We start from the raw sequence: 16,187 nt of genomic DNA, 5'->3' as shown, positions 1-16,187 counted from the left end.
CATTCAAATTCACATTTTCAATGGTGAGGTGCCTTATCTCCATATAAAATGATAATGAATATACTCAGCAGGCAGGTTATTATATGACTGATAATTTTACATTAGTCACTATTATAGACTGCTCCAAAAAATTACAGGAACACAGAATTTAGCATTAAATCAATTAAGCCTCAAACCCCAAAGTTGCACTAGTTTTGCATTTGGCTAGGGTCAGTGTCACTATGGTAGCATGATGAGAGGTTGCGCAGTTCGGCCAACTCTTGTGCTTTGCTGCGTCTCCCAGCACAGTTGTACCAGCATGGAGGATATTTCATGAGACAGGCAGTTACTCTAGGACAGCTGGACAGGACTGTAGAAGGTCATTAAACCATCAGCAGGACTTGTATTTGCTTATTTGTGCAAGAGGAACAGGTTGAGCACTGCCAGGGCCCTACATAGGCCCTCCAGTAGGCCACTGATATGAATCTCTCTCATCAAACAATGAGAAAAAGACTTAATTAGGGTGCCCTGAGGACCCGAGATCCCCAAGTGGGACCTTTGCTTACTGCCCAGCAGCCTGAAGCCTGAATGGCGCTTACCATAAAATACTAGAATTGGCAGTTCCAACAGTGGTGCCCTGTGCCTGACAGCAGGTTCACCCTGGGCAAATGTGAAAGGTCAAAAGGGTGTGGAGAAGTCATGGAGAATATTATGCTGCCTATAATTAGTTTATCAATGAAGGCATGCACAAACCACTAAAGGCTAGGCAAAGGCACTGCTACCACTGACTAGACACCATGCTGGCCTGACATAAATCCACTGGAACACCTCTGAGACATTATATTTTGATCCATCCAACACTACCAGGTTGCACCCCAGACTGTCCAGGAGTTCAGTGATGCACAGGTCCAGACCTGGAAGGAGAACCCCAGAACACCATCTGTCCTGAAATTGACAATGCATACATGGGGGCCATACAAACTATGGAGTGCGATTTTGAGTTTGAAATGAAATTTCATCACAATGGACCAGCTTGCTGCCTCATTCTTTTACTTTGATTTTGGGGATGTCTTTGAATTCAGCCTCCTGTAGGTTGATCATTTTCATTTCCATGTAATATATGGGATCCTTCTATTCCTAACAAATTGTGCCGTGATGTTAATGAAGCATGATTTTTTTCCAATTAGGATATGGTACGATTTTAAAGTGGTCCTTTAATTTTTTTTTTTGAGCACTGTATATTTAGTCACTGGTGCTTAGTTGTCTATTAATCCAAATTTAGCACCCTTACTGACATACTGACATAGTACTCAATCATAACCTCTGTCAAATCCTCTAATGTTAATCCCAAATTCAGTCTGAGGTAAATTTATTTTACATTTGCACTATGCCATTGTTGTGTGATATTTATTTATATAAACAGCTCATCAAAATTTGGACTAAACCTGCAGGCAGACATACAAGGTGAGTTTTCATGATTGCCAGTGCACAAAATTTTGTTGCCATTTTTCTGCTACATTTGGACTTGAAACAATTGCTCTTGCCAGCAAATAAAGCCCTTCAAGCCCATGATTTGTCCTTATGGTCAACGTTTATGTCCGTTTGAGTTATCGGTTCTGTTGTTCCAGTGGAGTTGTTACTGTCTCCATTAACTGCATAGTGAATCTAGGAAACATGACACAACACTCACTCACTTTGCTTTTTTTGTTACTGTATCTGTTTCCCTCAGACACACGTGCTATAAAGAACCAAAGTTGCGTCTCCACCTTGTATCAGCAAGATTGTGTGAGGTGATATGGACTGCATCACAGAGCCCCTGCTGAGGTGAGAGTGGTAGACATGGCTGGAACTGAGATATGGAACAGATACTAACCTCTACCAACAAGCTGATAGTACCATAGAGTGTTTGAGGAATGTCCATTGGGGAGTGTGGATCTGTCACCCCTATGATGTTCTGCATGTCCAGTGGGACAGCTACACACACACAAAGCATTCTGCTGAGGTGAAAGTGCATGTGATCTCAGATAGCAAAGCTGTTTCTTATTGTGAAACCTAGTTATCACTACCAACCAGGTAGTCATAACAATGCAAAATCTAACTGCTGCACTATTGATAGGTACACAACAGCATCCTCAGAGACTGTAGTTACTGAGAGCTTTTCGCAGAGGGACTTAAATACAAGAGATACCTGCTATGCGACAGTGTAGAAATCCAAGTATCCATACCCATAATGACTTCAAAAGTAGCCTATCACTACAAACTATAAAAACTACATTCTTCATTAGTCAGATTTCTGTAAGGCTGTAGCACTTTTACAGAAAGCAAATGGTAGAACTGTCTAAAGTATATGGAAATTAAAGTTATATCCTAACAAATCTTTAAGGCACTGACAAATGAATTATCAACTATTCATAAACCCATAAGTTACAACTCATTTATAATGTGCTACAAGCTAAAAATACAAAGGTTTTGAAGTCCAGCATGACAGGTTGAGAAATTATTTTTCTCAACTTAACCTTACCATGTGGAATTACCATATTTCATTAACTATTACAAAACAAAAGCAAACTAAGAATACTCATAGTTATGACTCATTACAAATTAATACCAACAAATTCTTGCTATTTTTTATGGTTTGCAATTCTTATCCTTAACATAATGGAAATGTACTTTAAGTAAATGATCTCTTTTTTAAAAAATATATTTTTCAACATAACTTTACATCTAAATCTCATTTTTTTCCCACTGAAACTTTCTCTCTTTAATCCTCTTCCACCGCATGACAGCATAACTGTTGACTGTGACCAATGTAGCTGCTTCTCCCACCTTTTGATTTCCTACTCCATCAGTGGTCTGTATCCCCCCTGTTGGCCAGTCACACTGACTTCTCTGCGGGAAGGCCGAAACCATTAAGCAGCCAACACACTCTGCTGCGTCTCCCTGTTTAATTGCCTGATAGGGCCTGTGATATTTTTATCAGCCATCCTGCGGCGGATGGCTGCCAAGAGGGGAAGTGTGTGTGTGCGCATATGTGTGTGTGTGTGCATGCATGTGTGTCTTTACGTGTCATGCCTGGGTACACCTCTGACAAGAGAGCTGCCTGCTTGCTGCAGGAAACCCTGTGCTTCTGTGCACCTGCATATCAAAATATGTGACATGGCGCAAAGCATCCATACCGAAATACAGCGTTGACTTTGATGCCTCATCATCACTGTGCATCATGATAATGAACCATATCTCCAGAAATTTGGAGCTTTTTTTTTTTTTTTTTTTTTTACTGATAAATATTTTCCGTCATACACTATGCGGTTGTTCCTCCGCAGTATGAAATTGGAGTATGTCTTTATAGAGCTGCAAGGTGAAAAATTGCTCTAGATAAAATGTTAGATGGAGTTATGGCACCAGGCTGCTATCAGTATCTCATATGGTGCTTTCTTGCCAAGCGACTTAATATACAGATATACAAGTTATCCTTGCCCTTGCACTTTCTCTTTCTCTCTGTTTCTCTCTCTCTCTCCCTCTCTCCCTCTCTCTCTCTCTCTCACACACACACACACACACACACACACACACACACACACACACACACACACACACACACACACACACACACACACACACACACACACACACACACACACACACACACACACACACACGCATAGGTACTTCCCTGCTGGCTGTTAGGTTTATTAACTCTATGCTTGTTCACAGTAAGAGTGATTTAGGGCTTTGGAGGGAGAGAAGGGGGAGGTGGTGGTGTTAGAGAGAGAGCAAAAGAGACACCACATGATCCTTATCGGAGCTTCAGAGCCTAGTAACTACCAACCAACAAAAACCAGGCGAAAACCAATTCTCTCATTTTTCCAGCTGAGTTTTTTGGAGGGGGATTAGGAGGTGGATTTCACCTTGCTGATATCTCTTTGAGCACAAGCTCAACCTTATGTGGGAATTTTGGAATTCACTCTGCAACTCCCTCCATGTGGTTTTAGACAATTCACTGTGGTCACTGATTGCTCGGAGCTGTTCACTCACACAGTCTCACACAGCAAGCACACTGAAGCCCACTAAAGTCCTGTGGAAACCAGAAATGTATTATTGAAGAAAGTAACACATTTCATTTCAGTCATTTTTAAATTTCTCTTCTGACAGCATTAGTAATAAGGTGAAGCAAATTAATTACTGGCAACAAAAGAATTATGGGATTTTATATTTTACCAAGGACTACCAACTCTCAAAGAAAAAGAAAACAGAAAATACTGTCCACCCCAGACGAAGTTATAACTATAAGTTTATGTTAACAAAATGTTTTCCTCACAGAGTTTTGCAGAAACTAGTCTTAAAATCAAAGAAATGAACTACCTTTTTGCATTGGTGGTTCACTTGTATTAAATTAAATCTACAACATAAAACAAGGAAGTAAATAATGCACTCACAAATTTTTAAAGGTTTACTAAAAGGTAGCAAATAACACTACAGACATTGTTGGGTACAGCATGCTAATTCAAATCATGAACTTTGTGGTGATCTTAAAGTCATGTGACCATTGTGTGGTTCATTTTATCAACATATGATCCATTTCTTTCAACTTTAGGGAAATTTCTTTGTTACAGCAGTTAAAAATTAAGTTAAACACAACAAACATGTAACAAATAGCGTAAAGTAAGAAAGCAGAATGGTATGTAGCTCAGCAAAACAGAATACAGTTTGACCAAACAAATATGTGAAATCAATTTAAATAAAAAATGAAGTAATAATGTGATGTAGAACAAAATAAAGAATTTCAAAATGAAAACAAAAACAAAGTTAAATGGCTTAATAATGCTTAATAACAGCATTAAAAATATCAGTAGAAAGTGTGATGCAACAACACGGGTTAGTGTCAAGTGTTGTGAAAATAGACTGTTAAAATTAAATAGATTGCATAATGGCACATGTATTGTTGCATGAGTTATAAAACGTTTCTTGTATCTGTCCTTGTCACAGCTTAGCTGAATCAGCCGGTAAAGTGGTGCAAATGTTGGATTACAGTTTGCTGAGTGACCACCTCAGCTTCAAATGTGTTTCATCGCAGATAGTTCTCAAGACTTCATTCTCTGAAAACCAAACTCATTGACAGGAAACAAACCCTGGTCATATATTAAACAGAATGCCCTTAGCTGGCTAAAAACATTATATTTTTCAGAGTCAAAGGACTGCTTTGGCACCCTGTGTCTAGTTAGCTGTGAAAAATAATAAATAAAATCAAGCTACTGTATTTAGCTAAGGCAGCTTCACAGTCCAATGTAATGGTAATGCAGCATTTAGCACTGTTGAATCACAGCAAGAAGGTCCTGGGTTTTCACTCTGGGACCTTTCATTGTGAAGTTTCCATGTTTTCCCTGGTTACTCCAGCTTCCTCCCACAATCCAATGACATCCATGGGGTTAGGTTAACTGTTGATTCTAAATTATCCGTAGGTATGACTGGCTGGCTGGCTCTATTTTGTTATCTCTGTAACACATTGGTAAGCTGTCCAGGGTGCACCCTGCCTCTTGTCCTGCCATAGGGTGCAGGTTCCCCCTGACCCTGAATTGGATAAGTGGAAGAAAATAGATGGATGGTAACCTAAAACCTCAGGGTTTTCCCATTTTGTTCAGTTGATATTGAATCATAAATGAGGTAACAGCTAGGAAAGAGGAAAACTAGAGGTCAAGAAAGAAAAACATTTAAGACTTGTGACTTTAACAATCATCACTAGTTATCTAGATAACTGTCTAGATGTGTTTTGGTTGATGGGTTAAAAAAAGAAAAAAAAAGAAGGAAAATTGGATTTAAAATAAGGCTGTTCTGTAGTAGACAAAAACATTTTTTGTCTCCTTGTCTGTATCATATAAACCTGAAGTAGTCACCCTGGGCGCAGATACACTCCATTGACTCCATTGATCACCCATCGCCTCACCAAGTCTTTTCTTTCCACCTCACGTCCTCCTCCTTCCTGCTCTATCTCTGCTCTGGGTTCTCTCCATCACCCCCTCCTGTAGCCCTCTTATCACCCACAAAGCACACACATTTGCACATACTGGCATATGTACAGCCTTTGTGTCCTGGCACACAAGAATGCACACACTCATAGACACAGCCAGAGAGGCGCAGTCACACATTTAAGCACACACACAAACACACACAAGATAATTTTCCCCACTCCTCCCTCCTGTTATTTTTGCTCTATTTTGCTCTGGGTGAGTTGGCGCCATACTGTAACTGTCGATTGAACCCACTGCTGTGAGCTATGTGGTTACAAACCTACACAGACAAATTCAGGCAATATAAATCTTGCACATTTTGCAAATAAAAATGATTCCCTGTGACACACCTGAGGAGGAAACATCAAAGCTCAGAAGGATCCTTTTCTTTTAATGAAAGTGAGTCATCCTTCACACAGCTGGTATTTGCCTCCTTCATGTCATATAAAGACACAATAGCCTCTGTAGAACCTGCTTTTTGATGCATGCAGAATTGGTTTTGAAAGAAAGAAAGAAACACACAAAAAAGCAGTGCATAAGTTATTTCAGCAAATAGTACAAAACAGGATTGTTTGCTGTAGGAATTATAACTCCAAACTTGTTAATAGTCAAGTGCAAACAACAAAAGGAAACTGAAAAACAGTAAATTCTGGTCCTGGACAAATACCTTACCATAAGATCCTAAAAGTGCATATTTACAGCACTTTTTTTTGTTTTAAATGAATGAAAGCTGTTGCGCTTTCCTCGGTTTTTGTGAAGTGTAGCTCTTCTCTGTTGACAACAGACTGACATAAATGGCACAACTTTGCAGTGCTGACAGGCAGAAGGAGAGAATCACCAAATGCCTGAGTGATCCTCTCATCTCCTAGAGCGGTATGCGACTTGATTCTTTCTGAAGCCATATTGGCAAAAGCACAGAAATCATTTCAAAGTGCCCTTTGCAGACGGCAGCCAAAAGAGGACCAGACCTAGTCGATAGGAATGTCAATTAATAGGTAGGCTTAATAATTTGACTCTGAAGCCATTGTAATAAACTTGGTTAATTTTGCGCACAGAATTTTTACCCACCTCTCATTCTTTTGTCTTGCCTCCCTTGCTCCTTTCTCACCGGCCCATTTTCTTTCGCCATCACGGCCCTCTTTTTGTGAATGTACCATCAATTGTTCAGCAGTCTTTTAAGTCTCACAGCGAGATCTATTTCTGAATCTTAAACACACCAGGGGTGGCCAGTGACAGAGTTTTTCTTAAAGTTTCATAACAAAAAAAGAACTCATTCAACACAAGGCCTTTCAGGCTTCAGTGGTACTAAAGGTAGCAATCAAAGTTGATTCAGATTTCAGTGAGTGCTGGTATATGTAACAGCTCTCCTGGGTTGTATGACATAACATTACAGGCCACTTAACATAAGGAGGATGATTGCGATGTTGGCTTTGACTCGTTCACCATGTGTGTTCCATCTGTTACCTGACAAATGACAAACATTTTGTTCATGAATCTGCGGCGTGTCCCTATAACATGGCTACATCACGAGAGGCTAGACCCCCACCACCCCCACCACTACCACCAATAGCCAAGACATTCATTTGCAGGTGAGATGAAGGATGGAGGTCAGTAGGGTCAGTGTGACATGTAGAACATTCACTCACTCGAAATTGCTCCTCTTCTGTGTTCCTCTCAAGGAGTGATTTGACAAACTGGCTTTTCTGCAAAATTATAATTATGGCTGTCAGTAATGACACTTCAAACTATCTTAATTAATCAGAACAATGGCAAGTCGTGAACTGGTGTAATTAAACATTTCTACATACATATGGTGGATAATTTGATCCTGGCTTCCCCAACTGTTCTACTTGAGTCTCACATCAAGATGATTTTGAGACACAATATGTTGTTCTGTTAAAATTTATCAGACGACATTTGGGTTTCCATAGTAACAAGAAAATAAAATCTATATGCATTCATAAGGGCCACGTTTCTAAGATTTCTCTCAAGGGTGGAATGGGAGCCATTGCAGAAAACAAACCTACCAAAGCATGCAAGAGTCGAGATGTTCTATTCTGAAGCCTGAAGATGGTTTAGTACCTGGCCATTTACAGTTTCAATTTAAACACATAGCCAATGGTATAGTTACTGTGGTTTTCTCCTTAGTTCAAAGCCTGAATCTGGCAGCAAAATGCTCAAGGGCACAGGCTAATATGATAAACAGGGAACAGTGGCTTGCAGGCTTGGGGGCTGGGCTTTCTGCTTTTTACAGTTTACCCTTGCCCTATGAAAAGTGAGCAATGGCAAAGGGAGGGATGGTTCGTCTACATAGCCAAGGGGAGGAAGAGGGACGTGAGGAAGGGAGTCCCCCACCCCCATCAAGTCTCACTGGGGTATAAGGAGACAGATGAGGAGGAAGTGGAGGAGGATAGTGTTGCAGAGATCACCGGTCATGGAGGATTATAAATGATAAATATAAGGAAATAGTATTTTCCTCTCTTTCAAATGAGTTCCTCTGGGTTTCTTTTTAAACCATTATTTTTAGAATAGAAAGGGGATTTATAAAATATGCAAGAGTCATCCACTGAACAACATAGCATGCTAATATAGCCAGATTTCTCTGGTTTCTTTGTAAAATCCTGTGTGTGTTGCTGAGTTGAAATATCAGCTTATTGTTCCACATTCCAAAAACCACTGCTAAGCATCCCTCTCCTTTAAATTGAAAGCCAAAAATATCTACCAAAATATTTTACTGTCATGCAAGCAATCAGTTAAGCGGGGTAAGGGTTATATTTTGGAAATAGGAGATACCACATTTTGGAATTAATCTCTGCAATTCAATCTCAAGGACCGATTCAATAAACAGTATTTAAACAATTTATGAGCATTGCAAGATGGACTTAAGCCCTCATAGTCAGAAATAGGCAGCTAACTCTGAGAGTGTCTAGAGAGGGGATTGGCTGTGCTTAGAAACAGACATTTAGGACAGACGGTTAGCAAATGGCAGGGTGACAACTTGAGCTAATGGTTCTTGTGTTGACATGGCTCAAGGCAGCACATCATCACACCAAAGTCCATCTCTCTCAGTTTCGATTAACACTCATCAGATGACCTGGAAAATGTTAAAAGCATGTGAATATTATTTTACATATTCCAGTGTAATTTATGCATGCAACATTAAAAGCTAGGAAAAATAAAATTGTGTTTAACACAATACAAGAATGCCATTGTTACAAAGTAAAAACTAAAAGTATATCTTTACGTAAAAGTAGCTAATAGAGTCTTAATACTGAAAAAATAATATATTTTAAAACTATTGTTACCTAACAAGCTTTCTTGCAGCTAATTTAGAAATGCAGTTTACTTTTTTCCATCGTTTGGATAGAAAGTTATCAAAGTCTGTGAGTCAATAATTCATCTCCACATTCACCGTTGTGCTAATTAAGTTTCACATGTCTTCTTCTGATGATGAAAAGCAATAGCCGGCATAGAGAGATCATATTATCACCTTTTTATTTTTAATACAAACACATGCAGACTTCCCTCAACACTTTTCTCCACCTTTAAGTAGGGCACATATATCTCATTTCTGACCATAATGATGTCGTAGGAGCATAACGAAGGAGTAAGCAGCAGACTGGGGCTTTTTTAGGTTGGGTGATGGGGGTCAGGGGTTGTGATGGTGGTGGTGGGGGCATAATTGGCAGAGCAAGAGGTTGAGAGAGGACATCAGGTTGGCAACCTGTGGCCATCCTTCTGATGTTATCCATGCGTATGCTTTCATGAACCTAATCCCACAAGGCACAAACAAGCACACACATACACAGATACACAGAGTCACACACGTGCATGAGTACACACATCAGCACTGACACAAAAAGAAAACTTTCAGCCATGCGCATGAAAAGCTGGAGCATTGCAAAGTTGGCATTTGGACAGTATTTGCGAACAAACTGGCAGATGTCAAAAGGCTTTGACGGTAGGGTTTTAGAGGGGGAAAAAGCACTAATACGGATATGCTGTGGTTACTGTGTGTGTTTTTGAGTGCTGTGAGTCCTGGGTTGCCAAAAGCTATAGTCCCAAGCCAGCATGCTTGAGCATAATGCCGCAGTACAGCACGAGCGTGAGAAGATATGGAAAGTAAAACTGTTCTCCTTCATAGAAACAAACACACAAATTTGTTGGGTTTGGAAAAACTTAAAAAAAGGATCTTTAAATGATAACACAGTTCTTGTGTTCTTGTGATATAGAAACTGAGCTTTAGATTAAATGTGGTTGCACAGACTCTAGATGTTCAGGGCACTCAAGTTTCATCCTTATGACCATCTGATATCGACCCTAATCCCCATTTCTTTCACACATGCCACTAATAAAATGTTTTAATTTATGTAAAAAGAAAGATATGTGTTCTCTCTATTTCAGCACCAACGTCAATTTGAAAAGGGCTACCTGGCAAAAGAGGAAAAGAACTCAAGACAGATTTGTATACATTGCTTTAACCCTCAGGCTTGCAGGGTAATGGTAGGATTAATTACTGTTGAGTTTGACCCAAGGAGAACTAGAGCAGATTATCCCAGATACTGCAGAGGAAGGCATTAGCGTTGTCTCTTCCCTCCATGATAGCAGAGTGACAGCCACCTCAACCACTTGGATGTCACTATGCCCTCACTGATTTGGGCCATTGCACAAAATCACACCGAGATAGCATACAGCGGGCTCACGTGGCAACGGCAGCTATGCCGCATTTACACCACGCAAAAGTGTGCGTTTTTGTCCCCATTGGATGCCAAGCAGGCAACCATAAGCCAGCTCTTTCCTCTCACCAGGCAGGCATCAGAAGAGGAGAATAATGTGTAATTACAATAGACACTCTAAAACAAAGCCCTTCACTTTCGATGAGTTCCTCTTCTAGAAGGGAAGGTTACCTCAAGGGGGAATTCTAATGAAGCAGATGGCTGAGAGCTCACAGGGGCAGACGCCGACTGCCCTCCTTTTTACAGTCTGCCAACATTTTCAGGATTCTGAGGAGCTTCACCTGTCTCTTGACCGTTCTTTGTGTGCATCCGAGTGAAAGTGTGTGTGTGCGAAAGGCTTTTGCTTATTGACACATCTCACAAGAAGGAGGGAGAAAATAGCTGCTAAGGGATTTTGTGAATTACAATTGGGAGCATGCTGCATGTAATACACAAAGAGATATACAGAGAGAAAAAAAAACACTCAAAGCAGGTGTTCCTTATATTTTATTCTATACCGTTTTATTTCATCCAGTATGTGTGCTTATCAACAGTTCACTCCTTTCACCGCCACACAATCTGCAAGCCACGGCTACTGTACGTGTGCTTGCTGTGTGGGTCAGCGCAATGTCCCATAGCTACCTTTCACACCATACATTTACAGTTCCCAGTTCCCTTATTGCTTTTTTTCATAGTTCCCATTTAAATGCAGAACATAAAAGATATTCGTTGATCAATAGCAAAGCGATCAAAATACTGTCCTCCTCAAAAGGTTGTTAGTCCTCATAGGAAGTGTCGAACCAGTCCCTGCCTTCATGGAACAAAAAGGTTGAGCCTTCAGATAGAAAGACTTCGTCTGCAGCGTCATGTAACGAAAATGTCCCACTCCTGCGCTGTACCAAAGTGTAGAGCTTATACAATGCAAAATTCCTTAAAAATCATGGACAGGTTATGAACTCTGTACAAACACACAATTTGGTGAACATTGCTTATCATAATCTGGCATGGAGTTGACATTACTTATTAAGTAGTCTAAAATAAATACAGAAATATAAGTAGGTCCTATGGAAATAGCTGTATAACTAAGTAACTTGTCAACGTCATGATGCCAACATTAGATTAAATGGAGTTATAGTACTTCCACAAATGAAAGACAGCTTTAAAAGGCAGATTTTTCTTTTTTTTAAAAATCTAAACCCTCGTCTTTCCAAATAGAATATAAATGTGCCCTTTTCTGTTTTGCCCACATTAATCCGGGGAGGAGCAGGCTCACCTTTGGCTTCAACACAGGATTTTCTGATGAGCTGCAACTAACAGAGAAACATATGCGACACATATTTTCCAAATCTAAGCTTCTAATTTGTATATTGTTGCATTACAGAAACAAGTCATATTTTGCACATGAATCACTTTTAAAACTGCCTGAAAGAGTGTTTTTGTACCGACAGCTACAAAGAAGGTCTCCTGCCAGGTCGCTGCACTGCGGCATTACCCTACAGGATCTTTCAGGTAATCTGTAGGTGTGTTAACCTATACGCACCCTGCTGTTCTTAAAATGGTTCATGTACAGGTTATACTGTCTAACAGCCTGCTTTGTGGTCAGAATAACCTTATAGTTCCTTTATTTCTTCTCACTAGAGAAGCAGCAAATGAGGTCAGTTTTATTAGATGCTACAATAAACAACTTTATATATATATAACATCATATATAACCATCTTGCTATCATATCAAATGACTCCGTGCTACCCTGTCCTTCCAAACACCTGATTCTGGTGCTGGTGTGTGAAATATGATGAGCATTTATGGAAAGGTAGAAGGAATCTTCAGTCATGGATGTATAACGAGGGCCTTGGAAAAAAAAAACATAGTTCCTTTCTTTCCCTCGAGAAATTGCAGGTTCAATTCTGCTGCTGCTACATCTAATCCTCAATCACAGCAAATGATTTCATTAGTGTGCATTGCTTATTCACCAACCCATATTCATGGGCAGCACAAAGGGAGAAGGAGGCTAAGATTAACCAGCGGAATTGGAAATCCACCAAACAGAATCTGAGGTTGCTGCTGAACAGAAGCAAATATGAATTGTAAATGGTACAGAGATGCTGTGTGGAACTCCACCAAAGCTGGAGGTAAGAGAGGCGCAACTTACAAATCTGCTGGCCACTTCACAGCACATCTACTGTAGATAAGCAGCCCAAAAGCTATGCACATTTTTGTGTCAATAAAGTATTAAACATGTTTGTGCTATTTTATGTTTATTATTGTGTTGACCTGCCCAAATAGTGTAGATGGAAAATAGCTAGTGGTTAAATCTGATGCAATTCCACTCTTCTCCTATGAGACTATTTTTGTGCATTTGTGCATTATGCTACAGAAAAACATTTTTCATGAAACCCTCCCTATCAAGACCAGGTATCCCTGACCTAGATTTGATTAAGTTATTCAGCATGAAAACAGACATGTCAGGCGCTTTGTACTGTTTCCTCTATACAGATATCTGAAAACCTAGCTCCAAGAGTTTGTACAGATAGATGGCAGATGTTGTGATGCTTCAGCTGCCCCTTCATTGCTGTTTTCTCTATTGCTCTCAAACAGCCATTTTCTTCCCATGTTTGGATGGGTGACACAGGGAGACATAATGAAAATAGGTCTCTGCATGAGCGAGTGAGTCACCGTTGTTTTTCTTTATTCGCCTCAAACGACACAAAGTTTCAAAGCCTTCTAATCTAATTCCCAGATGATTCCTCTAATAAAAATAAAAAAACACTGCCTCTATACTACACTATGCTACAGATGTAGCAGACAGTCTAGCAGGATGGAAACAGAAAATCCCCTTGAAGAATAAACATTGCTGTCAGGTGAAAATCTTGTTACTCCAGTTTTGGCTATTTTCATATCTTTAGTCTGAATGAAGGATTACATGAATGAAGCTAAACAATATTTTGCGCCCATAAGGATAATGAACATCCTGGTCATTTACATTACATAATTCAAGCCAGTGGATGATTAATCAATAGCCAATTGTCTTTTACTTCACAGTAATCAGCAGTTTTCAAACTTTAAAAGACTCAGTTAAAAACAATCCCAGGCTCTTCTTTAACCAGTTATCTGTGATAATGGAACAGACTGAGTTTATCAATCCCTCTCCATACGATCTAGGACCCATGTCCCACTCATGTCTGACAGCACCTCTGGCTATCAACTCTGCCTTGTAACTGAGGGGCACACTTTCTTGCATGTGCACTCACTCACACCGCTCAAAACTTTCTCTCATTTTCTCCTAATCAATGCTGAAAAACATCCACTAGCACTCTACAATCACAAAGTGGGGGCAATATGCCACAAGTAACCCATCAACATGAGTACCACATGGGGTGCCTGTCGGACTACTTGTCTTCCCTGTGGCTAAGTGTCCAACTATGTCATTCCTGCAGTGCATCAATGCCGCCTCACATCTACACCTTTGTCTTGCAGGCAGGCTTCAAACTGTCCTCCAACTCTATACCTTATTAAGGTCATATTGTGAGAAAAAATGGGGGACTTTTTCCTGATGTTGGAGCCACAGCAGCCTGTCTGACTTTATGATGGAAACAGGTACAGAACAATTGTGGTTTTAAATGCCTACACTATGTGCAGACAATCAATATTCCCCATGTGAAACATTTCTGTGTCTTTATTATTGTGATTTTGTTGCAGAGCTCTGTTCCTTTTACCCCATGAGCCATGAAGCCAATATAAATGGTTTAGAGCCTTTCAGATAGCTGTTTACTGCTAATGAAAAAAAGGTGTTAGATGTGGGAGAGGTGAACAAAGCACTGCTATAACCATTAGTAACCCAGTCTGTCTGTCTAGAGCAAGAAGACTGTTATTTTTTAACATTAAAAAAATTCATTATATTGGTTTAAATGCATTGCTGTAGTGATTAATGCTATGTTCTCTGTGATGCCCCTCCCCCAGTCTGTCTCTATCTAACACAATATCACTCGATTATATTCCACATTTACTAGCCCCAAAGTCCCTTTGGGCTGATGATGGAAAAATATTCATTAGTCATAGTGTTTCCCATAATTCTTAAGAGGTTATAGATAAGTGAAACACATACATATTCACTGAATGCTTATAACAGCATATTTGCCAAATAAAATAATAATAACAATAACTTGTTCTAATATTGTGAGTCAAACACATAAAGAAATGGGCTTAATTCCTAATTATAAAAGTGGTTATAACTGCTGCGGCTGGGCAGGTCGGTCATAAAATTTGCTCAACATTTTCAACAACATGAAATGTAATTTTTTTTTAAATTGGAAATCCAAAATAGTTAAAACTTTTGCAAAATCAGAATACAATCTAATGGACATGTGCATGTCAGTAAATGTGCATTTGTGCAACTGTGTGTCATGCCATAAGTATTGCTTTACATTATCAGACTGACTTTACATGACTGTAATGAGGGGAGGGCATGGTAGCTTTGTATGTGCGTGACTCCTGGATAGTATTTGAGGGTCAAGGGATTACAGACATGTCTTGTTAAATTAGGCTGCAGTGGCTGACTGCTGTGACTTCGTTAAGGACTCAGCTGTCTCGGTGGAACCTGGGTCTGTCTTTGTGATGAGCTACAGACAAACATGTAGAAACATATCACTGATCCTCACCTTTGAGAGTTTTGTGATACCTTACTCTGCTGTGTATATAGTTTTTAACCACTTGAAGGCTCCCTTTAGTGCCAACAGATTTTGAAAGCATACTTTTATTCAAACAGACTCTAATACATGCTTTTTGACTGAATACTAGTAAAAAAAAATCTGAATTATCTAAATGTTATTTATTATAGACCATCATGTGAAAAGTAAGAATATCCCATTATACTTTTTAAAAAAGATTTCAACAAGCAAAAAACTGTTGCTTTTTGAGATGCTGCTTAATAATAATTCTAATAAATAAAATAAAATCGAGGCATTTAATTGCCATTTTTTCAGCCATTTCATTTCAATAAAATAAACAAAGAAAAATAAGAATATTAAATCAATAATTAAATTAAAAAAGTAAGTACATCACTTATGTACCCTTCATATCCATGAAATGGGAATCAGGTGTTCAGGATACTCTGATAATTACAAACTCTTTAGCAAGTGACAGGTTAAAATTGTCTCACTTAAACCTGTGACATAAGATCCGGTGTTCATTTACTTTTCATGTGTGTAGTGTTGTTGTATCAATATCTGAAAAGCTCTCTAAGAGGTCTAAGAAATATTGTAGATGTTAAAAATATTTCCAAAACAATCTGAAATAAATAATTCCACTGTAAGCTAAATTACTTATAAGTAATAATATACTTTAAATGACTACTAATTTGTCCATTAATTGTTCCCCAGAGAATTCAACCAATCAGCAGATCATTTGATGCAGATCTCATCAAAGGATCTGCAGTTAGCTTTGTTATCTGCGGGTGTCTGCTCGACCGGAAGCCACTAAGTAAGATACAAA

The 16,187-nt window shown here is 39.3% G+C and overlaps 1 long non-coding RNA gene across 1 annotated transcript; it reads right to left on the bottom strand.

Annotated features, from left to right (window-relative positions):
• Positions 1-7,335: 7,335 nt before the first annotated feature.
• Positions 7,336-7,869, bottom strand: LOC120440324. Its single transcript, XR_005613178.1, has 3 exons — positions 7,793-7,869; positions 7,631-7,687; positions 7,336-7,448 (listed from the first exon to the last, which is right to left on the bottom strand). It is a non-coding gene; the product is annotated as an uncharacterized LOC120440324 (long non-coding RNA).
• Between the last annotated feature and the right edge of the window lie 8,318 nt (positions 7,870-16,187).

This window comes from Oreochromis aureus, linkage group 1 (assembly GCF_013358895.1).
Source record: "Oreochromis aureus strain Israel breed Guangdong linkage group 1, ZZ_aureus, whole genome shotgun sequence".
Taxonomy (NCBI): domain Eukaryota; kingdom Metazoa; phylum Chordata; class Actinopteri; order Cichliformes; family Cichlidae; genus Oreochromis; species Oreochromis aureus.
Note: the sequence above shows the minus strand (reverse complement) of the source record. Positions and strands in the feature narration are given on the sequence as shown.